Genomic DNA, 26,037 nt, shown 5'->3' on the forward strand with positions numbered 1-26,037 from the left:
GGCTCAGCTTAGGCTTTTGTTTCTTCTAGACTCTGGCTTCTTCTACCCACATAATCCATCTTGGAAGAATGGGTAAAGCATTGGATTGGGATCTGAAGATCTAGTGTGGTTTTATCACTTTTCAGCTGGGCAAATCACCTAATGCACCTGAGCCTGTTTTCCTCACTTGCCCAGTCCCTCTTGCAAATGAGTGCCATAGAAGGGCTTATAGACCATTAAGAAGGATGAAAACATTAAGTATTGAACTGTGGTTAAGACTGTAGAATTGAGTATTCACTCTCCTCTTCAAAATGAGGCTTATACCAGAGTCCTTACTCCTGAGCAGCCTCACCAGGAACCATAGGAACATGCCTATCGGAATGCAAACTCCATTCGGCCCCCTCCTGCTAGCACAGAACTGTGCTGTTGGACAGCTTTCACTTCCTAGCTGATCTTCCCATATAGGGCTGCCAAGGATCACCAGTCCTTTCATGTGCAGGTGTTGCCACCTTTCCAGTTCTGGCCCTAGCTCTGGTCTATGGGTGTTATGCTTGGCTCTGACCTGGGGAATGGGCCTGATTTATGGTGTTTCCTATGCACTATGTACTCAGCATGGTTCTTTTAGCCTCTTACCTATTGCACCCAATAAGCATAATTACTCTCTTGAAGGCATTCTAGTGGGAAGAGAGCCAGATGTTCTTGATATCACCCTGGTCTCTGATCTAGGTGTGTATGGATCCGTGGTCAATAATGGGCATTAGAATTTGGTTATATGGGTGAAGGTTGGGTATACAAATCCTGGACACTACCCTAAGCATGCTGTTTTATGCCCCGTTTGGTGCATTATATCAGATCTAATACAGCTACCATATTCACCTAGAATTCTGCAAGATAACCTATCAGGGACTCTGATCCACAATGATGGATCCACGTTTTAGCCTATTTGAACATTAAGTTTGGAGCTGGACCTGGGAAAACAATCCACAGCCCATGAACCTTGGCACTTCTCATCTCCTGGAGATTCAGGGGTGGGATTTATAGCAAGAGGGTAAGGAGAAGACATGCTTGGTATCAAGGGAGGGCAGTAAATGTAGCAGAGATGCCCAGTACACAGGAAAATGTTCCACTGGGCTCAGGAAATGTCATTACTAGAGAAAGAGCCTGGGTCTCTTCTACTAAACTTTCATGATTCTAGAAACCATGTGAGATTAATACCAGTAAGCCTGATGAAGCAAAGGAAGTAACCTAGATTCATGATTAGTTGCCAGGGAGGGGTCAGGAAAGTATAAAACCATAGTTGAGCAGAAGTAGACTTGGGCAGGAGGAAACGTGTTCAGGTGAATGGTGCAGCACGAAAGTACCATGCCAGGGTTGGGAGCTCCATGGTGCAGCAGAAGTACATGGAAAGGCCAGGCCAGAGGAGTGCATTACTAACCAGAAGACCTGTATCTGAGGATATAAGAACCTGGCTGTTCTTAACAGCTGTTCCAAGTATACTTGGCCATGATTTAAGATTAAGCTGTATGTGCCAAGAACATACCAGAAAGAGAGAAACTAATAATACAACTATATTTGATTTTTTTCTATGATTATAGTAGGTGCTAGCTCAATAATATTAGAATTGAATTCAAAGCAATAGCATAATTCAGAATGGACTAACGTTTTCTTTCTTCTGATATTCCCCCTGGGAAATCAGCCACATTGCTGTGAGGAAGCCTGGGCTACATGGAGAAGCCCACATGAAGAGGCCCATGTGGAGAGGAACTGAGGCCCCGACATTTGGCCCCATCTGCGCTACCAGCTGATAGCCAGCATGAGCCTACCAGCCAGGTGAGAGTGCACACTGGGAATGGATCCTCTAACTCTCAGGTGAGCTGCCCCAGCTGATGCTGTGTGGAGCAGAGACAAGCCCTCCTCCTACCTCCTGAGCTCTGCTCAAATTGCAGATTTGTGAGAAAAAGAAACCAGTTATTACTGTTTTAAGCCACTAAAAAAATAAAATATAAACGATATAATTGTCTTGGATATGTATGTACCACATTATACACAATCACAATTACATAAAGCAAAACACCTCAGAAGAACAAAAATCAACAAAAGGTAGGACATTTTCATGGGCTTTTCTTAGCCTGTGACAGATAAAATTCGCAAAAATTAAATATATAGGGGATAAGAATAATAAAATATAATAAAGTCGGTCTAAACCAACTGTTTTCAAAGTGTGGTTTGGATACCTCTGAGAGTCCTCAGGACCCTTTCAAAGTGTTTGCGATGTCAAAACTATTTTAATAACAATACTAAGAACGTTATTAGCCTGTTTCACAATCATTCTTTCGTAAGTATAAGTGGAGCTTTCCAGAGGCTATTAGACATGAAATTGCAACAGCTTGAATGCAGAAGCAGATAGGAGAATACAGCTATTATCTATCAAGCCAGGTTTGCAAAAATAAAAAGCAATGCCACTCTTCTCACTAATTTTTTTGGAAAATAGTTATTTTTTATTAAAGTGTTATTTATATTAACATATAATTACATTATCTTTCAAGGCCAGCACAGTGGCTTACACATGTAATCCCAGCATTTTGGGAGGCCAAGGTGGCCAGATCACTTGAATCCAGGAGTTTAAGGCTGCAGTGAGTTATGATCGTGCCACTGCACTCCGGCCTGGGTGACAGTACGAGATACAACAGATGAACACACTTCCTGTTTATGTGCTTTAGTTCCTTTGTATGTGCATTTTAGAAAAGTCAGAATCTTTGGTACTTTGCAGCATGTGTGCCTTGGTACAACTTCTAGGAAGGGCAATTTGGCACCATCTATCAGATTTACTTATGTGCAAAATGATATGTACAAGTTTATTCCAGCCTGATTTGTAATAGTGAGAAAAAATGGAACTAGCCTGAATGTCCCTCAATAGAGTAATGGTTAAATAAGTCATGGTATATACCCAAAATAAAATATAACGCAATTAAAAATAAATTTAAGAAGAGCAAGGAAGCTTTCCATATATGGGTGTGGAATAATGTCCAAAATTGTTAAGTGAAAAAGCAAAATTTATATCCTGGTTGAGTATGTGCTCATTTGTATAAAAAGAGGGTAAACAGAATATTCCAGGAGGATATGCAAGAAAGTGTTAACATTGGTTGCCTTTGGCAGCTGAAGGGCGAGGTGAGAGGAGACTTTCCACTGAATTCCCTTTTACACCTTTTGAATTTTGAACCATGTGGGTAAATAACTTAGTCAAAATAAAATAAAATAAAATAAAATTGGTGGAACAAAAATAAAAAGGTGACTTGATGGAAAAGAAAGGAGAAAGAAAAGGAGTAAAAGACATAGGGAGCTACATATATACATTACATCATACATACATACATGCATAGAGAGATGTTTACTGCTTTAGTCTAGGCTGTCACCCTGACTCACCTTACTGACTTCCTTTTGCTCCCTCCTCTTTTGCCTCATAGAGTCTGCAGACCATACTTAAATTCCCACATCTCCATGATTGAAGAGAATACAAAAATGAAACTGAAGTTCACCTTTTTAATAGGACTATATCCTCCAATATCCTAGAAAGCGTTGTGTGGCCCTGATTCAGATGTCTGCCTTCCTATGGCACCAAAACAATTTTTACTTGGAAAGGACACTAACATTTATTGAATAAACCTCATCCCAGCCAAGAGCTTCTTAATCTTTGTCTCGTTCCCTCACCAACCTTGGGAGATAGACTGATTGGGAACTGAAGTTCAAAGAGGTTGAATGGGGTTACCTACCTGCTAAATTCTAGTCCCCTCACTAGTAAATGATGAGGTAGGGCCATGAGGTCTGCCTGACTCCAAAGACCTTGCCCTTTCCAATACTTCATGCTGCCTCCATACTTGACGGTGGTAGAATGCAGAACAGGGAGTAATTTCTCACTGTGGTGGAGAAAGGATTGTTTTTTGACTTTGGGATTTAGGGATACATATGTCCTCCTTCCTCCTTCCCCTCCTAGAGCAAGAGCTAGAAGTGAAAGAATAGAAGGTGATGACAACACTGCATATATTTCAGTTTTATTTCTTCCAATCTACTAATTAACATTTGTTGGGCAGTAGCCATAAACAATCCTAGCCAATGCAAGGAAACACCAAATATTGTCAGGCCCTCACATTGATCATAATTGGAAGCGAACATGACATATATGGACTATATAATCAGTTTGCGTGGGCTACAGCAAGATGTTGCCCAAGAGGCTAGGCGTGAGCTGGCTTCCTACGGCCTCCAAGCAGGAAAGAATGGAGCTATACACAGTCATCTGAATATACAGAAGTGAACCCTGGGCCAGCCACATTCAGCCGTAACTTTCCCAGACGTTTCTACAGGTGCAGTGTGCCAATCAGAAGAAAGGTGGCCAGCCTCAGGAGAAAGGACAGGAGAGTGACTCTGGCAGGCCTGCTCCATTGTAGAGATGAGATACACCAAGATAGTGAGTTCTCAGCTTTTCTCCCAAAAGCACCCCAATAGCTAAGAAGAATCTGGAGGCATAGCTACCATCACAGCTACACTAACCACCATACTTTACTGTATCCTTCAGGTGTCTGTCTTAGCTAGTTTTGTGGTCTGGCTCCTTCAGTCCCTGCAACAAGCCTGTTTATTTTCATTATATTGATGAGGTTATAGATCTTGGACAAGTTACATGACTTTTCGAAGATCACATAGCTAATAAGTGTCAAGAGTCTTGTTCTCAAAACCCTGGTCTGTCCAACTCCAAGCCTGTGCTCCTGACTCCACTATTCTACTGCTTACCCTAAGCCTAAAGCTGCCCACTTCAAGCTCAAATCCTCTTGGAGGCTTCATGCTTTAAAAAAAAAAGTCCATGCAATTTTTTGCATCCTAATTAATAATATATCTGTGTGTTTTAGTGTAAAAATTTTTTTAAATTACCAATTCAGTTATTTAGCTTTTTATTCCCCAAATCTTTGGTACCCTAGGCAGATGTGTCATATTTATCCTGGGCTTTATGTACCTCTGGTTTGAGGGACTCTTGAACTTCATTTTAAGAAACATGGCCCAATGAGTACACAATCAAGTCTTCATGTCCCTGAACACTGCATTATAAAATCAGCACTCCTTGTTCTTTGTATATTTGTGTTATCAAGTAACTATGTGATTATAATCTGGCTTCTCATATACCATAAGTGCAGAAGAGAATCAAAAGATTGAGTACCTCATTCCCTAAACTGTCAAATTTCCCGTTGTATATTAATAAAATTTGTATGGTTTCACAAATAAGACTCTATGTTTTTGGTTATTGTTGCTCTTCCTAGAGAGACAGAATGTATTCCCAGCTTCCCTCATCCCCTTTCTTCTGAAATAATATTCTTGTATTAGAGTAATTATGCTGGCTGCTATAACAGACAACACCCCAAATCTCAGAGTCTTAAAAAAAGTTTTATCTCGATTCCCTCACAGTTTGATGTAAGTTGCAAGGTCTCTACAGTATCTCTCCTTTAAGTGGTGATTAGGCTCCAGTCTCCTTCCCCATGATGATCCTGACTTCTTATACAGGTAGCCTCCAGTTTACCAAGATTTGACGTCAACAGTCTTGATGGAGAGCATCGTTTCTACCCAAATGCCATTGACTTTAACCTAACTTAAAAGGAGTGTAGGAAATAAGTTTTCCTTTGTGCTCAGGAAGAGGAAAAGAACAATAGCAACAGAATTTGGTGAACCTAAAGCATTGTTTCTGCCATAACCCCACTCCTTTGGGGAACTGCTGAAATCTAAGTCCCTAGTTTTGGTGGAGCTGGCAATTCAGAATCCTACGCCCAATGGCCTAGGAAGTGGGCAGGCACATGACCTGAGCTCAGCCAAGTCAGGTTTACCTCTCTCTGTAATTTGAATCATGAGCAGGGTCTCAAGTGCAGAAGGTGCACCCTTGAGCTGTCCAGTGGCAGTGCCCAGAGAGAAGGGCCATGGGTGCTGGCTATAGAAATTCTGTAGACAGACTGGGTCCTGTCCCTCCTGATGCCCAGTTGTCCAGGTCTTCCATCAAATCTGTGAGATCCTCACTATCCTTCCAATTAATTCCCTACTTGTGATTAAGTTAGAATTTGTTTCTGGGCCAGGTGCAGTGGCTCACGCCTATAATCCTAGCACTTTGGGAGGCGAAGGCGGGCTGATTGCCTGAGCTTAGGAGACCAGCCTGGGCAACATAGCAAAACCCCGTCTCTACTAAAAATACAAAAAATTAGCCGGGCATGGTGGTCATACCTTGTAGTCCCAGCTATTCGAGAAGCTGAGGCAGGAGACTCGCTTGAACTCAGGAGGCAGCGGTTGCAGCGAGCCGAGATGTCACCACTGCATTCCAGCCTGGGTAACAGAGCCAGACTCTGCCTCAAAAAAAAAGAAAAAAAGTGTTTCTCTTACTTGTACCCAAATGTAATTATTAATTATTAACCTTAATTAATACCCAGTATTTGCCACCTATATGCTAACAAGCAGATTTCCCATCTCTTCGTGACTTGACCCTTGGGGATATGATGGGATATCTGGCCAACCTTTTTCAGATGACATCTCTCTATCTTATTAAGATCTTTAATCTTCTAAGTGCATGAGAAAAGCAAGAAACAGTACAAAGCAGATGTTTAAGGCCAAAGAAGTCATAAAGACAACATGCCATCCTCCGCAGGGATGTCAGGTGGACAATGGGGTCATATCCAGGAGTGATCTCTGAAGAAAGATCCCATACATCAATTTGTCAACCTATTTCACAGACAAAAATCAGGATTCTAAAATAATACTGTCCAGTAGAATTACACTGCAGGCTACACATGTAATTTTTAGTTTTCTGGAAGCCATATAAAATAATGTAAAAAGACAAGTGAAATTAATTTTAATAATACATCCAAAATATAACTGTTTCAACATGTTATCAATATAAAAAATTATTAGTGAGATACATTCTTTCCATCATACCAAGCCTCAAAATCTAATGTGTGTTTTATAGTTACTGCACATCTCAAGTGAGACCAGCCACATTTCAGGTGCTCAGTGGGTACGTGGGGCTAGTGAAATGACCTAATAGTCCCATAGACAGTTGTTTTTGGATAAACGTAGAAATTGGCCCTTCTAGTCTTAAAGCTTGAAACTTAGAGCTGTAAGTTGTTTCGGATGGTTGTACATCCCCATCTCCTCCATCATGACATTGGTTCTTTTGAGAGTTATTTTCCCCTTGTCTCTGTAGGTGATTCAGGTCAGCCCTGACCTGGCTCCAGGCTTTGGTTCCTCCTCCTCCCAAGAGCAACTACAGGTGGAATTTGTGGCACCCATCTCCACTAGCTAGTGAAACCGACTAACAGTCCCATAGACAGTTGTTTTTGGATAAACATAGAAATTGGCCCTTGTTTGTATCTGAGTTCCTTCCTCAGGAAAGGATCCCCAGGCCTCTCACTAAGTATCAAAGAACTGAAACCATGTCATTGCATCCACACAATGAAACGCCAGGCCGCTCATTCATCATGATTGTTTCCTTACGCCTCTTGAGTTCCTGTTTTCTCAGACATAGTAACATGTCTTCCCTACTATATAAACCCCTAATTTTAATCAGTAAGAGAGATGAATTTGAGACTGAACCCCCATCTCCTTGGGTGCAGCCCCCAATTAAAGCCTTCTTCCTTGGCAATACTCATTGTCTCAGTCATTGCCTTTCCGTGCAGCAAGCAGCAGGACCTAGACTGAACCCCTGGTGTCTCAGTGACACTAGTAGTTAGCCTGTTTGACAGCATAGTTCTAGAAAGTGCTAGGAAGAAAGGAGGGTTATAACAGCAGGCACGATTTCTTGAGCCCTGCCATGTGCCAGCACACGTCAAAGCTCCTTACATATTTCTCTCATTTCATTCCTGGAAAAGCCTTTTGAGATTCTTATTTTCTCTATGTTACAAATGAGAAAGATGACTTAGCGAGTTTAAGAAACTTGTGTGAAGTCACATTACTAAAAAAGGACAGAGGACAAAGCACACAACACACACAGTCTGTCTGACCCAAAGCAAACACTTTCTAATTGATCTCATGCTTTTCATTTACAGATATGAGGACATGAATTGCCTTGGACTTTTACCCTAAAGGTTGTGGATCAGGAAACGTCCTAAACAAAGCACAGGGGAATGGCACTAATCTCACCAGTAAGGTGTGTAGCCAAACCAGCTGTTCCCTGTTAAGGTAAGAGGCATCTAACATGAATTAGAGAAACAGAAACAGGTGCTAATACATTTCTCCAGCCAAAAAAATTCTGAGAAGCAATGGTGAGGTGATGAGCAAGGAGAAAACACAAGTAAAGCTCCACTAACCAGAAAGAGATAAGTGGGTTTGAACATTAACAAAGGGCAGAATTGGTGATAAAAAGTATTCAAAAACTTGGAAGATAAACATGCAATTTCAGTAAAGCCAGTGGAGGTGGGTGCCACAGATCCACTTGTAAGGTTGCCCTTGGAGGAGGAGGAACTGGAACCTAGAGCCAAGATCAGGGCTTACCTGGATCACCTATGGAGATAAGGGGAAGCGAGCCCTCGGAAGAAACAAAGTCACAATGGAGGAGATGAGGATGTACCACCATCCGAAGTGTGTGTTTGAGAACATCCCTCTTCAGCAGGCTTCGCACAGGTTACCAGGATAGACACAGGTGCATATAGATGCTCAGCCAAGACTAACTTAAAAAGCCAGAGCCCATAAAACAGTCCTCAGTGAAATAAGAACACCATGCTAGTAAGTGTTTACATTTTGCCTTTTATGTATTAGTGTTTACCCTTTATGAAATTATGGTAATAGTGGATAGTCATTGTTTGGGTGGCTCTGTGTGTGTGTGTGTGTGTGTGTGTGTTTAAAGTCTTCACTTGGCAAATATAAAAGTCAACAACTTTATATTGGTCCTCCAGTTTTACTATTAAAACAAATTGATGGTATATAAATTTTTAAAAAACACTGCTTGCTTAAGAACCCATTTGTTTCTCTCTGATATTATTTCAACTATTCACTCAACCCTAGCTCCATCCTCTGTGTATAAATATGCTCAAATTTCTTCAGATCAAAGCAAATCAAAGAAAACCTCCCTTAAAACTCTCCTCCCTTCCTCTCTAGGTACACCCAAGCACTTGTTTCTTCTTTATCAACCATTCTTTCCTCAACCCACCAGCTGTTGTTTTTTTCCCCCATTTTCCACATTGGCAGTTGAATATTAAACTGTGCAATCGTTTTTCCACCCAAGTAAAGATGAATTAAAATTTGTTACTCAATCTCAATGTTTTCCCTTCTGGTTGAATCACTGTTAAAATGGTCTTGCTTTCTTCCTATTTAATCCCTGTGGGAGGGCACAGTATTTCAGCTACATTGTGTGTTAAATTGGACTTTGTCAGCTACCTCAGGAATGTAGCCAAGTTTATATGCTTATATATAAGAGAAAAGCTATGTTCCAAACTGGCTTTCAAATAAACGTTGCTGTTAACTTTTTATTTTGACATAATTTGACATAATTAATTTGACATAATTTCAGAATTACAGAATTACAGAAACACTACAAGAATTGTACAAAGAATTCCCATTACCCAGATTCCCCTAGAGTTAATATTTGAGAGTAAGTTGAAAACATGAAGCCATTTACCCCTGTGTATAGTCGGGGGTCACAGTTCTCCATATATATATATATATATATATATATATATATATATATATACACAAATGAATGAAAGAAGAATGTACAGGGAGGAGGAGAAGAAGGAAAGCAGACATATGTTTTATGAAATTGGCTTATGGGATTGTGTGGGTTGGCAGGTCGGAAATCCATAGGGCAGCCTAGCAGGCTGGAAATTAAGGTAAAAGTCAATATTGCAATCTTGAGTCTGAAATCCATAGAGCAGCAGGCTGGAAATTCAAGCAGGGTTTCTATGTTGCAATTTTGAGGAGAATTCCTTCTTCTGGAAACCTCAGTCTTTGTTCTTAAAGTCTTCCATTGATTGGATGAAGCCCACTAACATTACGGAGGGCAATCTGCTTTACTCAAAGTCTACTGAGTTAAATGTTAATCACATCTAAAAAATACCTTTCCAGCAACATCTATTTTGGTGTTTGACCAAACAACTGGGTGCCATAGCCTAGCCACATTAACACATAAAATTGACCATCGCACTTCTACAGTCCTGCAGTGTATATTTCCTTTAAAAGGACATTCTCTCAATAAGCACAGTAAAATGTGCAAAATCAGAACATTAACATCAATACAGTGCTATCATCTATTATGCCAACCTTATTCATATTTTCACAATAACGTAATGGATAGCCAAAAAAAACTCTGGAGAAAGTCAACAAGAAAAATGTTTAAAATCCAGAAACTGAGAAATTAATGGAAATTAATTGTAATTACCTTCAATTAATTGTAATCGAAAGTAACTTTAATTAAGAATTGTTAACTTTTTTTTAAAGCCCCTGATCAAAGAAATTAAAAGTTGGCAATTTTCTGATGGACTCACCCATTTTTTTGAAATTTGGTCTTCCAAATCCCAAAGTCTGGTACCTGGCTGGAGATTCCATTCTTTTTCATCTGCTCTGGGAACTTGTTTTTCTGAGTTCTCAAACTCTTCATTTCTACTGACCCCTCTTCTGCTTATAAATATGTTCAGATCTCTTCTATATTCACACCAAACAAAATCAAACAAACATTTCTCTCGCTCCAGCATTTCTCTTGGGTTGGCATCCTCGTTCTTCCCATCCAACGCAGATTTCTAGAGACCCACATCTGCCTCATTATCCTCCCCACACATTCACCTCTTGATTGTAGTAGACACCATTGTTTCCTTACCCAAATTCATCCTCCTCCCTTTTTTCTTGCTTGAATCTCCCCAGTTTTAAGTTCTCATGCCACGTGCTAATGAAAGTGCTCCCAACCCAAACCCAGCGGAGGGGCTAAGGTAGGGGTGAATTTCAATTAATCTCTAAACCAAACATTCCAATCCTCTTGACAGTGATTGGCTTAGAAAGGGGCAAAGTAACCAGTTCTGACCAATGATACGTGAGAGGCAGTCTGTAGGCAACACCTCTGGGAAAGAGTTGCTTGTTCTTACAATGAGGCTTCTGAAGAGTGTTTTCTGTTTGTGTAAGGAGGTGATGCGAGAGCTGCTTCAGCCTCTTGCCGCCATGAGGACATCTAGCCAAACGCATCTTGATTGATAAAACTTATTGGCACCAGCAGACGTAGTTAACATTTTGCAAGCTAGCAACCAATTACTGGATAATTATATAGTTGTTTCTCTCCGAGAATTCAAGGTGATTAAAAATCGATTCTTTAAAAAGCTTTATTTTTCAATTTTAGAAAATATAATTTACTAATATTATAAAAGCATTATTTCTTATTCCTTCCTGCTTTTCTTTTTAGCAAATGCACAGTATTTATGTTGTGTTAAATGTCCTGTTGATGGATACCTTGAGAATTTAACAACTGAATACTGCATTATATGTAAAATAAAATCCTAAACCTGACCAATGACTTCTTTAATAGAAAAATCCGGTGACCTCATCTTTTTGTTATTGTATCTGCCACATGGCATACAAATTAACTTTTAAATAATAATTCATTCGGGACCTGAAATGTCTTGGAATCCATCGGTTCATGGCAATGCTGTGTTAAGCAGGGCTTGCAGCCATTCAATTCAATATGAGTTACTTTAATGCAATATCTTTCTAAGGTTCTGTGCACTTTCTTAAGTATGGTCTTTTCAAAAGGCTGCCTGGCAGCTTGGTCTGTGATTTTTCAGCAGGGATAGCGGTAGTATTTTAAACAGAACAGCTTTTAAGATTCAGAAATCATTAGCAGGAAAGTGACTTTAATGAAGTGGTTTAGTAGTTCTTATTATCAAAGAATGTTGATTTGGACATCTGCCTGGACCACACTTAGGGAAAAAAGAACTGTCAAAATACCAGGCTAGGTGCTTATGATTCCCTTGGCTTAGAGCTCAGTTTTACCAGTAGATGTCACTAGAGTCAGACATTATTTTAAAGCATCAAAAAGAAAAAGTGAACCTCACCGGAGTTTAAAGGATCTGAGGGGGAAAAAAGCAAACAAGTTCTTCTATAGCTAAACATGTGCTCTTCTTTTTTAAAAAGCACAGTAGGCATTGAATAAATGTTTACTAAGTGAACCGACAAACAATCAATGCATATGGAATAGTCTGCCCTGAAATCTTTGTGATTGAGTTATGCTCTGATAGGAATCAGAGGAAGAGCTTTAGAGTCTGCAGAACAAAAATGATCTCCAAGATGCAAGCAGGCAGGTACAGAAGTAAGCAACTCTGTCCAGAGTCCATTCGTGAGAAGGGATGTGGGGATTCAAGCAACTCAACTGTGCAGACTGTTGCGCACCACCCTACGCCAGGCACTGAGCTAGGGACTACTAGAATCAGAGAGGGAGTCGCAGTACATAGAGCCGATGGCGAAGTAAAGCAGAGGTCATGTGTTCTGTCCTCCATCCTGGAGTGGGGGAGGGGCAGGTTTTCCTGGCTTCGGAGGTAGATCCAAGTTCTAAAACCAGGGTGAAGGAGCTGAGAAACAATTCCCATCAGCTCTCCTTCAACACCCTCTTTCCTTTTTTTAAACTGAGGTTTGCCTGCATAAGGCAGAAAGAGATTAGGAAAACCGTTTGCAAACCTGGCAAATTATTCAGAGGTTTGATACATTGATGATATATGACAACATGTATTATAGCTATTTTGAGCGCTTATTAACTGGCACATTCTGCACCAACTCCATTCTCTGATTTAATCCTCCTAAGAGCTCTAAGAGCCAGGAATTTCTATTATCCTCATTTTTTGAGATGAAGTATCTGAAGAATGAGGGGGAGTGGGGTTGAGAGGTTAATTTGTCCAGGATCACCCAGTTAATGAGTGGTAGGACCAGGTTCTAACTTAGGCTTGTATGGGGCACTCTGCTGTGTTCCTTCCTTAGTTCATTATTCCAAGGAAACTGACTCTAGTCAGGGTCTGACTACCAGCAAAATCTAGGATCCATGTTGTTTAAGTTGATTTTGCCCCAGTCATTCCTTTTTAAACTCTTAGTGAACCATTCTTATGAACAGGGCACTCCGTTTTGGACTAGGAGAAGGGGAGTATAAAGGAAAGACAGCAGGCTGTCCTAAAAGAATTTATGATTGAGTGGGAGTAGACATGGGGGCATTTGGAGATGGGAGGAGCTTGGACAAGGAAGGTCACCCAGCATCTGCCTTCTCCATACGGCTTAGGAGGGTTTGGGGAAAGTGGAAAAGATTTGGAACAGCTGCTGTAAGGAATGTGCTAGGTTAAATAATGTGTCTGGAGAAGTGAGGGATATTTCAAGATCCTTCTTTCCACACCTCAGAATTAATGGAGCTTATTTTCTCAGATTTTCCAAAATAAAGTTCACCTCTGGCTAGAGCTCAAGCTTGAAGAATTTCAGTACAGAATTTAATCTTGTCTCTTGAAAAATTCTCAGCACTTAATTTTTTTAATCATGAAAACAGATAAATGATAACACTGTGCTGAGAAGGAGGCTAAAACACTTGCTTGACTTGCAGTGTTGATTATCTATCCAATTGGATTTTTCTTAGTGTCAACTTTATTTCTGAAATAAGAAAACAACCAAATGAGAAACATTTTTAAAACCACAAGTTGAAATCCTAAGACAAACCTAACATTAGGGATGTCTGAATTTGTTAGTATCTTTGAGGCACATGGGTTACATTGCCCTAACCCTCGCATTTTGAACAATGTCATCTGCCCACTTCGTGTTTTTTCATAAATGTGTAAGTGTTTTCTGGTTGTTTTCATTTCTGCCTCCATTCCACTTTAAATATTTTGTTTAATTATCACATTACATTTTATGTTTAGAAATCCTCTCTTAAAGACATTCCATCTTGCCTGTAGCGAGGGAGGTAAATTTGGTTGAGTGTTAATTACTAATGGAATTTCTCCAGACTCAAATCTTTCCCCATACACTTTGCCACAGAACAGGTAAAAAATGTTGCTCTGGAGAAATTATAGCATAAATATCTCTAAATCAAGGGCTTAGTAACAAAGTCCACAACTAGTATAATATTTTTTCAGAGTGGCTGTCAAAAAGTGTACAAATTCATTAGTAAAGCCCTACACAAGGAGGAAAACGCCCCCAAACAGGAAAAATAAATGGCTAATAAATATATGAAAAAATCAACTTTACTGTAAATAAAGAAAGATAAATTAATGGAGCAGTGAGTTCTTTTCACTTTAAGTCAGAGTTTGGGGTTTGTTTTTATAAAAATAACACTTGATATTGGCAAGAGGGTTCAAATTGCCAGACAGCATTGTGGTTGGGAATGTTAAGTTGGTAAAAACTTTTTGAAAAATCTGCAATACATATCATACCCTGTGGCCCAGTAACTTTATTTCTAGAAGATTTTTCCTAAGGAAAAAACCCCTGAAATACAGAAACAAATATTTACATAAAGACATTCCCTTTTATAATTTATAATAATAAAAATATAAATAACTATTCCATTTGAGTATATTAGGTTTAAAAAAGCTACCTTCATGGATTAGAATATTATGCATCTTTTCACAAGTATCTTTATAAAGACAGAAGTAAAGGGAAATCCAAAGGAACAGAAATCGTTCTATCATAAAGACATGCACACATATGTTCATTGCAGCACTATTCATAGCAAAGACATGGAATCAGCCTAAATGCCCATCAGTAGTGGACTGTGTCAGGAAAATGTGCTACATATACACCATGGAATACTATACAGCTATAAAAAAACAAGATCATGTCCTTTGCAGGAACATGAATGGAGCTTGAGCTCGTTATCCTTAGCAAACTAACACAGGAAGAGAAAACCAAATACCACGTGTTCTCACTTATAAGTGGGAGCTAAATGTTGAGAACACATGGACACATAGAGGAGGAACAATGGACACTGGAGCCTTCCAGAGGGTAGAGGGTAGGAGAAGGGAAAGAATCAGGAAAAATAACTAATGGGTACTAGGCTTAACACCTGTGTGATGAAATAATCTGTACAACAAACTCCCAAGACACAGGTTTACCTATATAACAAATCTGCACATGTACCCCTGAACTTAAAAGTTTTTTTGTTGTTGTTTTTGTTTTGTTTTGTTTTGTGATGGAGTTTCACTCTTGTCACCCAGGCCGGAGTGCAGTGGCACCATCTCAGCTCACTGCAACCTCTGCCTCCCGGGTTCAAGCAATTCTCCTGCCTCATTCTCCCAAGTAGCTGGGATTACAAGTGCCCACCATGATGTCCAGCTAATTTTTTTGTGTTTTTGGTAGAGATGGGGTTTCACCATGTTGGCCAAGCTGGTCTTGAACTCATGACCTCAGGTGATCCGCCCACCTCAGCCTCCCAAAGGGCTGGGATTACAGGTGGGAGCCACCACACCCGGCCCCCAATAAAAGTTCTTTTTACAAAGCTTACCAAAAGGAGCCACAATAAAAGAAGTAAAGGGAAATCATCATGATATGATATTAAGTGGAAAAAGCAGGAGAATAAATATATAAATAGTATAAAGTATATATCTACATATATATACATACATGTCCTCACCTGTAAGATGACTAAATGATCTCTGAGGTCCCAAGTATGATTTTATAAAGTGAAGAGAGAAGTTAGATATCTTATCAGTGTATTGTCATCACATGTTATCAACATCTGGAATCTATAAAATGATGCCAGTGACACTTGGCACTAGTATGAGGTCAGATTCCCTAGGAGAGCCCCAGACAGAGGTTGAGGTGTGTGTGATTTACTGGGCATATGGTTTTCAGGAAAAGCTCATGAGGAAAACAGACCAGGGAGGGGGAAAGAGGCAAGTAAGGATGTACTTTATTTATTTATGTATGTATTGAGATGGGGTCTCACTGTGTCACCCAGCTGGAGTGCAGTAGCACAATCTCAGCTCACTGCAACCTCTGCCTTCAGGGGTCAAGCGATCCTCCCACCTCAGCCTCTCCAGTAGCTGCCACCACACCCGGCTACTTTTTAAATTTTTTGTAGAGATGGGGTTTTGGGCTGTTGCCCAGGTCAGTCTCGAATTCCTGAGCTCAGGTGATCCACCCTAATGGGCCTCCCAAAGTGCTGAGATTACAGGCTTGAGCCACTGCACCTAGCAGAGGATGTGCTTTCAGGAGCATAAATCACACCACTGCAGTAGGTGGTTCTCATACCCAGAGCAATTCTTGGGGATGGGGAATCTGTGAGCCATTAACAGCCAGGTTCAGTGGCCTTAATTTCTAAATTTTGTTCTTCTGGGTAAAATAAGGTGCTTGAATTAAATCAATGAAGGATCCTTCACGTGGGCCTGGGAACCTCCAGGAATTGTATTTTAAAATTCAGCTTTCCGTGCAGGTTTCTGGGATTAAGGTGCATAACTTTTGTCAGATTCTTTGAGGACAGGGTGACTTCAAGCTTCCTTCCACCCCAGCACTCTGAATAAGAGGGTGAGAAGAGACTTAGGTCAGAGGAGGAAGCTAAGCACTGAATTCTTAGTTCTAGTTTTAGAAATATAGTCGACCAGAACAAGGATTCTTTGGTCTCACCTTATCCCAACCTCCATTCAAATTTAGGAAAATTAAAGGCAGTCTCCCAGAACCCATTCAGACCCACTCGCTTCACAGCCACATCTTTTCAGCTCCGCCACCTCCCAGTGAGGGGGGCTGTTATCCTCGTTTTACAGAGGGGAAACTGAGGTGCCAGTGATGTGACTCATTCAGAATCCCACAGCACCCCCTTGTGGTGTGGAGCTATGGTCAAGACTTGCTATGGAAACCAGTGGCTTGGGTTTCTTGATTTTTTTTCTTTTTTTGAGACAAGTTCTCACTCTGTCACCCAGGCTGGAGTGGAGGGGCTTGATCTCAGCTCACTGCAGTGTCGACTTCCCAAGCTCACGTGATCCTCCCACCTCAGCTTCCGGAGTAGCTAGGACCACAGGCGCATGACACCAGCCCAGCTAATTTTTGTATTTTTTGTAGAGATAGGGTCTCACCATGTTGGCCAGGTTGGTCTCGATCTCCTGGGCTCAAGCGATCTGTCTGCCTCAGCTTCCCAAAGTATTGGGATTACAGGCATGAGCCACTGTGCCTGGAGAAATATTTGTATTTTCAAAAATACTGTTTTTATCTTTCAAAGGTGATAGTTTAAAAATTCAACAAGCGAGAAAGTAAAGAAAAGGGAATCCTTCTATACTGTTGGTGGAAACGTAAATTGGTGTAGCCACAGTGGAAAACAGTTTGGAAGTTTCTTGAAAAATTAAAAATATAATATGATTAAAAAATCCGACTTCTGGGCATATATCCAAAGGAATCAAAATCAGTATACCAAAGAGATATCTTCACTCTTGTGTTCACTGCAGCATTATTCACAATAGCCAAGACATGGAAGCAACCGAAATTTCCAAAGTACAAATGGATAAAGAAAATGCAGTATATATACATACAATGGAATATTATTTAGCCTTAAAAGAGAAAGAATCTTGCCATTTGCAACAACATGAATGAACCTGGAGCACATTATGCTAAGTGAAATAAGCCTAACACAGAAGGACAAATGCTACTTATATGAGGTATCAGATATAGTCAAACTTGTAGAATCAGAAAGTAGAATGGTGGTTGCCAGGCCATATGGCAAAGGAAGATGGGGAACTATTGGTCAAAGGGCACAAAAAATTTCAGTTATGCAACATGAATAGGTCCTAGACATCTGTACAACATAGTGCCTAGAGTTAATAATATTGCATTTTATACTTAAAAATTTGCTAAGATGGTAGATCAATGTCAAGTGTTCTTAACACAAATTATAATGAGGGTGGGAGGAAACTTTTTGAGGTAATTGATATGTTTATGGCATAGATTGTGGAAATGGTTTCATGGATGTATACTTATCTCCAAACTCATCAGGCTGTATGCATTAAATATGTACAGATTTAAAATAAATAAGTAAAGTTGCAGCAACAGTCAGAGAAGACTATATTTTCCAAGGACTGCAATCACATTGCTCTCAGATCATATTTTCAAAGCAAGAATCTGTATAGGACATTGACATCTGGAGTTCTGATGCATTTCTTGTACCTTAAATCAGGGATTACATCATTAATAAACTCCCATATAGTTAAAAAATTAGCAACACAGAAATGTAAAATATAAACGGAAGGCACGATTCCCCTGACGTTTAAGTAGTGTGGTGGATTCTTCTTTTATTTTTCTCCTCTTTTTTTTTTCCATTTTTTTAGAGACGAGCTCTCCTTCTGTAGCCCAGAGTGGACTGCAGTAGTATGATCTTACTGCAGCGTCGAACTCCTGGGCTCAAGCGATCCTCCTGCCTCAGCATCCTAAGTACCTGGGACTACACGTGCACACCACCATGCCTAGCTGGACTCTTTTTTCAATAGATACAAATAAATTTGTTTGTTTAATTGATTGATTAATTTTTACAAAATGGAATCATATGGAACATTCTGTCCTGAAACTTCTGTCCCACTAGACAGTATATCACGAAAATTTTTCATGTCAGAAGATAAAGACGTACCTCACTCATTTGAAAACAATAGTAAAAACAACATGTACATATATTACAGACCACCAATATGTTAATTTAAACGACCAGATTAAATCATCTTGGTAAACAATGTAGAGTGAAACTTCTGCCATCTTAGAGCAATTATTCGAACTTCCTGTAAACTGATTATGAAGGTTGTAGTTCTGCACTATTCAAAAAATTCAGGAACTTTTCAGGACCACTCACAAGAAATTGTTAAAATAAGCATGCTCTCACAGCCCCGGGGGCTGCCCTCCAGGAAATGTTGGATAATGTTCAGGTCCATCTGCTTTGTGCAGGTGTTCATGACATCGTAATGACAAACTGTACAATAGCAAGAGAACATATAAGCTGCCTTACCATAATTATATTATATTATATATAGTTTTAGCTCTTATAATTTTGGTGTCCTGCCTATCTGACCCCTTATACTTATGAGAGAGTTTTTATAAAGTTTAAGTGCTTATGGTTTACCTTTTATTTTTACTTTTTTTTTTTTTTTTTGAGACAGAGTCTCGCTCTGTCACCCAGGCTGGAGTGCAGTGGCACAATCTCGGCTCACTGCAAGCTCCACCTCCCAGGTTCATGCCATTCTCCTGCCTTAGCCTCCCGAGTAGCTGGGACTACAGGTGCCCGCCACCACGCCTGGCTAATTTTTTGTATTTTTAGTAGAGACGGGGTGTCACTGTGTTAGCCAGGATGGTCTTGATCTCCTGACCTTGTGATCTGCCCACCTCGGCCTCCCAAAGTGCTGGGATTACAGGCGTGAGCCACCACGCCCAGCCTTTTTTTTTTTTTTTTTTTTTTTTTTCAGATAGGAGGGTCTCTCTCTGTCTTTTAAGCTAGAGTAGTGGTACATTCAGAGCTCACTGTAACCTCAAACTTCTGGGCTCATGTGATCCTCCTGCCTCAGGCTCCAGAGTAGCTAGGACCACAGACACACACCACCACACCTGCCTAATTTTTAATTTTTTTGCAGAGACAGGTCTATTTTGCTTAATCTGGTCTTAAACTCCTGAACTCAAATGATTCTCCCATCTCGGCCTCCCAAAGTGTTGGGATTACAGCTGTGAGTAACCATGCCTGGCCTAGCTTTTAATTTTATAAATGTTATTGTATTTCAGTAGAAGTAAAACAAGTAAGCTAAGAACTAGAAGCCAAATGGTGTATTGATAGACAGCTAGACAGGCATAGATATAGATGTATAATTACCTAACAAATCCTACTAAAATCAGAAAATCTAAATAGCTTCAAATTGAGTTAACTGAGCTTAATGTGGCAATGCAGAAACATAATTGTACCAACCTTACAATGCAGATAAAGTTCCAGGGGTGAAATTTTAAATATAACATTATTTTACTTAACCTGTAAAACAAATGAAAAGTGATGGTTTTAAAACTTTAAGTAAATGCTTCACTATGATAGCACCAAGTATCTGAATTTTTTATTTATTTATTTTTCTTTTGAGACAGAGTCTCACTCTGTTTTGCAGACTGGAGTGCAATGGCGAAGTCACAGCTAGCGCCACAGCCTCAAACTCTGGGTCAAGTGATCCTCCTGCCTCAGCCTCCTGAGTAGTTGGGACTACAGGTACATACCACCATGCCCCCCAGCTAATGAATATTTTCTTTTTCTTTTTTTTCATACGGAGTCCCCCTGCATCACCCAGGCTCTTCCTCTGTCACCCAGGCTGGAGTGCAGTGGTGTGATCTCGGTTCACTGCAAACTCTGCCTCCCAGGTTCAAGTGATTCTCCTGCCTCAGCCTCCCAGGTAGCTGGGATTACAGGCATGTGCCACCACGCCCAGCTAATTTTTGTATTTTTAGTAGATATAGGGTTTCATCATGTTGGCCAGGCTGGTCTTGAACTTCTGACCTTAAATGATCCACCTGCCTTGGCCTCCCAAAATACTGGGATTACAGGCGTGAGCCACCACGCCAGGCCAATGAATATTTTCAAAATGGATTTATTGAACACCTCATAATGTTTCAGTACACATCTAAAAAGTGCATTATACCAGAAAAAAACAGTCTGGCATGGAGGTTAACAGTTTCAATTCTGGAGTCAGACCATCCTGGGTTTGAATTCTAGCTCTATCTATCTCTAACTAGCTAGGTGACTCTTGGGCAGATAATATCACCTTTCTGAGCTTCAGTCTCCTCATCTGCGAAATGGCTTTACTAGTCTCCATTTTACAGGAACATTGCAAGAATTAAATGAGATCATGGAGTTAAAGAGCTTAGCACAATGGTCGATCCCTAATAAGTGTTAGAGATTATTATTGTTTTAAAGAAAGGAGAAGCAAAGGCCACTCAGGGCCAAGGTGAAGGATGCTCTTCTCTGAGGTCTTGCTGAGCCACAGGTAGCTAGTCAGGACCTCCTTGTCACATCAGCCTAACCCCTGTGTCCTGTGTTCTCAGCCACTTCACTGCATGATCTCACTCCCAGTGAGTACTCACCTCCAGTAGGGAGATGCCCTCTGTTATACTTTTTTTTTTCCTTTCTGACATCTGCATGGAAAAAGAAAAGAAGCTCTTAGAGTTAAGTATGAGAAAAGGCAAGTGATGACAGTCAGAGCTAAGAGTCCTGCTGCTGGCCTCTGAAGAAAGCCACCAGAGGGGCTTTGATGCTAACCTAATCTGAAGAAAGGACTTCGTTTCCAGGCTAAAAATTCAGGATGAATTTATTTTTTCTTTTTCATGTAATTAATATGTATGCTTTGTTTAGGAAAAAAAAAAAAAACACTGCATAGTACAGACAAATGAAATGTTAAGTCTCCTGTCCCAAACATTTCGAGTCCCAGTTTCTTGCTCCTTTTTAATTACTGATTTCTGGGCTGTTGGGGAATCACCTTTATTGTAGGTGAATTTGAGTAGAACAGTCTGCTCCAAGCACTTGTAGGGTCCTGAGTCAGGGTATGTTGAACCTAAGGGAACAATAGGATTCTGTGTCCTGGTTGAGGCCAGTGTCAGCACTAGGTGTTAGCAGACATCATCCTTGCAGAATTTAAAAATGAAATTTTGAATAAATGAGCAGATGATGATCAAAGAAGCCAGCAGGGCCAGAAGAACTTTTCAGTTTACATCTTTCTACAACCATCCCCAGAGTGCCTGGGTAGAGCAAGCAGAGGGCCATTAGTAAACCAGACAAATGCCCACAGCTTGTCCAAGGAGCAAGGCTCGAAAATAAGACCAGGAACCAGATTCTTCCTGTCACAACCAGGCACCTGGGATGGTGATAGAATGAACTCAGCTGTGAATGGTCCAGACCTGGAACCCAGACAGATCCTTGAGAAGAAAAATAGGAATAGTCCACCTACTGGGGTACAGGGTTCCCCCAGTCAAGCCAGCTACATGCAAACCCAGAACAAGCCAGGACTCTATTCTTCTCATAGACATGCCAGCCAACTTGTGACTTACCTAACAGGAATTTAGAAGTAGATTAAGGAAATGAGAGCGATGCAATTTGATTTCATTATGGTCAGATGTCAGCAAAATAAATCTAGATCATCATTATGTATTTATACCCATAAAGGGAAGAATTTGGCATGGATTACAAGGTATTTAATTATAATTTAGACATGTTATAGCACTCAGTGCTTTGTTTTATTATACCTTTCATGTATTGACAGGCCAATGTGACCACAGAAAATTTAATCTTCCTGCCAGTCCTTCTCCCTGACCTCTTGTATTGAAAGGAAGAATGAAAATTAGCTGTATAGGAAAAAAAAGATTAACTTTCATAAGTAGCCCACATGTGCTGTTGTAAAGATTCACTCTCATAAGTAGCCCACAGGTGATGTCGTAAGTATAGTGAATACAGAGGGGGAGAGCTGAGTCTCTAAGCACACAAGCTTTTTGAAGCATCTCTGCTTGGCAAAGGCTCTTCTCCCCACCTCCAAGTTATTCTTTTGGACTCACCTCTCTTTGAAACCTTTCACCTCAGCCAGGCGCAGTGGCTCATGCCTGTAATCCCAGCACTTTGGGAGCCCGAGGTGGGCGGATACGAGGTCAGGAGATCGAGACCATCATGGCCAACATGGTGAAACCCCATCTCTGCTAAAATACAAAAAATAGCTGGGCATGGTGGTGGGCGCCTGTAGTCCCAGCTACTTGGGAGGCTGAGGCAGGGGAATTGCTTGAGCCCAGGAAGCAGAGGTTGCAGTGAGCCAAGATCACACCACTGCACTCCAGCCTGGTGATAGAGCAAGACTCCATCTCAAAAAAAACAAAAAACAAAAAACTTTCACCTCCCAGTTAGGGTGAGTTTCTTCCCCTTTTCTTCTTCTGGAGTGCCCTGTTCTTACCTCGGTAATTGTTCTAGTGGTGTGTTCTAATTATTAGTTTAAGAGTCTGTCTCGGTTATACCAAGATGGCCGAATAGGAAGAGCTCCAGTCTACAGCTCCCAGTGTGAGCGACGCAGAAGACAGGTGATTTCTGCATTTCCAACTGAGGTACAGGGTTCATCTCACTGGGGCTTGTTGGACAGTGGGTGTAGCCCACGGAGCATGAGCCAAAGCAGGGCGGGGCATCGCCTCACCCAGGAAGCACAAGGGGTCGGGGAATTTACTTTCCTAGCCAAGGGAAGCCGTGACAGATGGTACCTGGAAAATCAGGACACTCCCACCCTAATACTGTGTTTTTCCAATGGTTTTAGCAAACGGCACACCAGGAGATTATATCCCACACTGGCTTGGAGGGTCCCACACACCCACAGAGCCTCGCTCACTGCTAGCACAGCCATCTGAGATCGAACTGCAAGATGGCAGTGAGGCTGGGGGAGGGGTGTCTGCCATTGCTGAGGCTTGAGTAGGTAAACAAAGTGGCTGGGTGGAGCCCACCACAGCTCAAGGAGCTACAAGGCACTGCCTGTCTCTGTAGACTCCAACTCTGGGGGCAGGGCATAGCTGAACAAAAGGCAGCAGAAACTTCTGCAGACTTAAACGTCCCTGTCTGACAGCTCTGAAGAGAGTAGTGGTTCTCCCAGCACGAAGTTTGAGATCTGAGAACGGACAGACTGCCTCCTCAAGTGGGTCTTTGACCCCCAAGTCACCTAAATGGGAGGCACCTCCCAGTAGGAGCCGACTGACACCTCATATGGCTAGGTGCCCCTCTGAGACCAAGCTTCCAGAGGAAGGATCAGGCAGCAACATTTGCCATTCTGCAATATTTGCTGTTCTGCAGCCTCCGCTGGTGATACCCAGGCAAACAGGGTCTGGAGTGGACCTCCAGCAAACTCGAACAGACCTGCAGCTGAGGGTCCTGACTGTTAGAAGGAAAACTAACAAACAAAAAGGACATCCACACCAAAACCCCATCTGTACGTCACCATCATCAAAGACCAAAGGTAGATAAAACCAGAAAGATGGGGAGAAACTAAAGCAGAAAAGTGGAAAATTCTAAAAATCGGAGAGCCTCTTCTTCTCCAAAGGAAAACAACTCCTATCCAGCAACAGAACAAAGCTGGATGGAGAATGACTTCGACGAGTTGAGAGAAGAAGGCTTCAGACCATCGGTAATAACAAATTTCTCCAAGCTAAAGGAGGATGTTCAAACCCATCACAAAGAAGCTAAAAACCTTGAAAAAAGATTAGATGAATGGCTAACTAGAATAAACAGCATAGAGAAGACCTTAAATGACCTGATGGAGCTGAAAACCATGACACAAGAACTACGTAATGCATACACAAGCTTCAGTAGCCGATTCGATCAAGTGGAAGAAAGCGTATTGGTGACTGAAGATCAAATGAATGAAACGAAGCGAGAAGAGAAGTTTAGAGAAAAAAGAGTAAAAAGAAATGAACAAAGCCTCCAAGAAATATGGGACTATGTGAAAAGGCCAAATCTACATCTGATTGGTGTACCTGAAATTGATGGGGAGAATGGAACCAAGTTGAAAAACACTTTACAGGATATTATCCAGGAGAACTTCCCCAACCTAGCAAGGCAGGCCAACATTCAAATTCAGGAAATACAGAGAACGCCACAAAGATACTCCTCAAGAAGAGCAACTCCAAGACACATAACTGTCAGATTCACTAAGGTTGAAATGAAGGAAAAAATGTTAAGGGCAGCCAGAGAGAAAGGTCAGCTTACCCACAAAGGGAAGCCCATCAGACTAATAGCGGATCTCTCAGCAGAAACTCTACAAGCCAGAAGAGAGTGGGGGCCAATATTCAACATTCTTAAAGAAAAGAATTTTCAACCCAGAATTTCATATCCAGCCAAACAAAGCTTCATAAGTGAAGGAGAAATAAAATCCTTTACAGACAAGCAAATGCTGAGAGATTTTGTCACCACCAGGCCTCCCTTACAAGAGCTCCTGAAGGAAGCACTAAACATGGAAAGGAACAACCGGTACCAGCCACTGCAAAAGCATGCCAAATTGTAAAGACCATCAAGGCTAGGAAGAAACTGCATCAACTAACGGGGAAAATAACCAGCTAACATCATAATGACAGGATCAAATTCTCACACATAACAATATTAACCTTAAATGTAAATGGGCTAAATGCTCCAATTAAAAGACACAGACTGGAAAATTGGATAAAGAGTCAAGACCCATCAGTGTGCTGTATCTGGGAGACCCATCTCATATGCAGAGACACACATAGGCTCAAAATAAAGGGATGGAGGAAGATCTACCAAGCAAATGGAAAACAAAACAAAGCAGGGTTTGCAATCCTAGTCTCTGATAAAACAGACTCTAAACCAACAAAGATCAAAAGAGACAAAGAAGGCCATTACATAATGGTAAAGGGATCAATTCAACAAGAAGAGCTAACTATCCTAAATATATATGCACCCAATACAGGTGCACACAGATTCATAAAGCAAGTCCTTAGGGACCTACAAAGAGACTTAGACTCCCACAAAATAAAAATGGGAGATTTTAACACCCCACTGTCAACATTAGGCAAATCAATGAGACAGAAAGTTAACAAGGATATCCAGGAATTGAACTCAGCTCTGCACCAAGCGGACCTAATAGACATCTACAGAACTCTCCACCACAAATCAACAGAATATACATTCTTCTCAGCATCACATCACACTTATTCCAAAATTGACCACATAGTTGTAAGTAAAGCACTCCTTAGAAAATGTTAAAGAATAGAAATTATAACAAACTGTCTCTCAGACCATAATGCAATCAACCTAGAACTCAGGATTAAGAAACTCACTCAAAACCGCTCAACTACGTGGAAACTGAACAACCTGCTCCTAAATTACTACCGGGTACATAACAAAATGAAGGCAGAAATAAAGATGTTCTTTGAAACCAATGAGAACAAAGACGCAACATACCAGAATCTCTGGGACACATTTAAAGCAGTGTGTAGAGGGAAATTTATAGCACTAAATGCCCACAAGAGAAAGCAGGAAAGATCGAAAATTGACACCCTAACATCACAATTAAAAGAACTAGAGAAGCAAGAGCAAACACATTCAAAAGCTAGCAGAAGGTAAGAAATAACTAAGAT

General features: G+C 40.8%; 1 long non-coding RNA gene across 1 annotated transcript; it reads left to right on the forward strand.

Moving 5' to 3' along the window:
* The first annotated feature begins 1,677 nt into the window (after nucleotides 1-1,677).
* On the forward strand, nucleotides 1,678-18,431 carry LOC134740175 (uncharacterized). The gene is made up of 3 exons (XR_010127452.1): nucleotides 1,678-1,809; nucleotides 8,043-8,175; nucleotides 18,249-18,431. It is a non-coding gene; the product is annotated as an uncharacterized LOC134740175 (long non-coding RNA).
* Nucleotides 18,432-26,037: the final 7,606 nt, after the last annotated feature.

The sequence above is a fragment of the Pongo pygmaeus genome, chromosome 8 (genome assembly GCF_028885625.2).
Source record: "Pongo pygmaeus isolate AG05252 chromosome 8, NHGRI_mPonPyg2-v2.0_pri, whole genome shotgun sequence".
Lineage (NCBI taxonomy): Eukaryota > Metazoa > Chordata > Mammalia > Primates > Hominidae > Pongo > Pongo pygmaeus.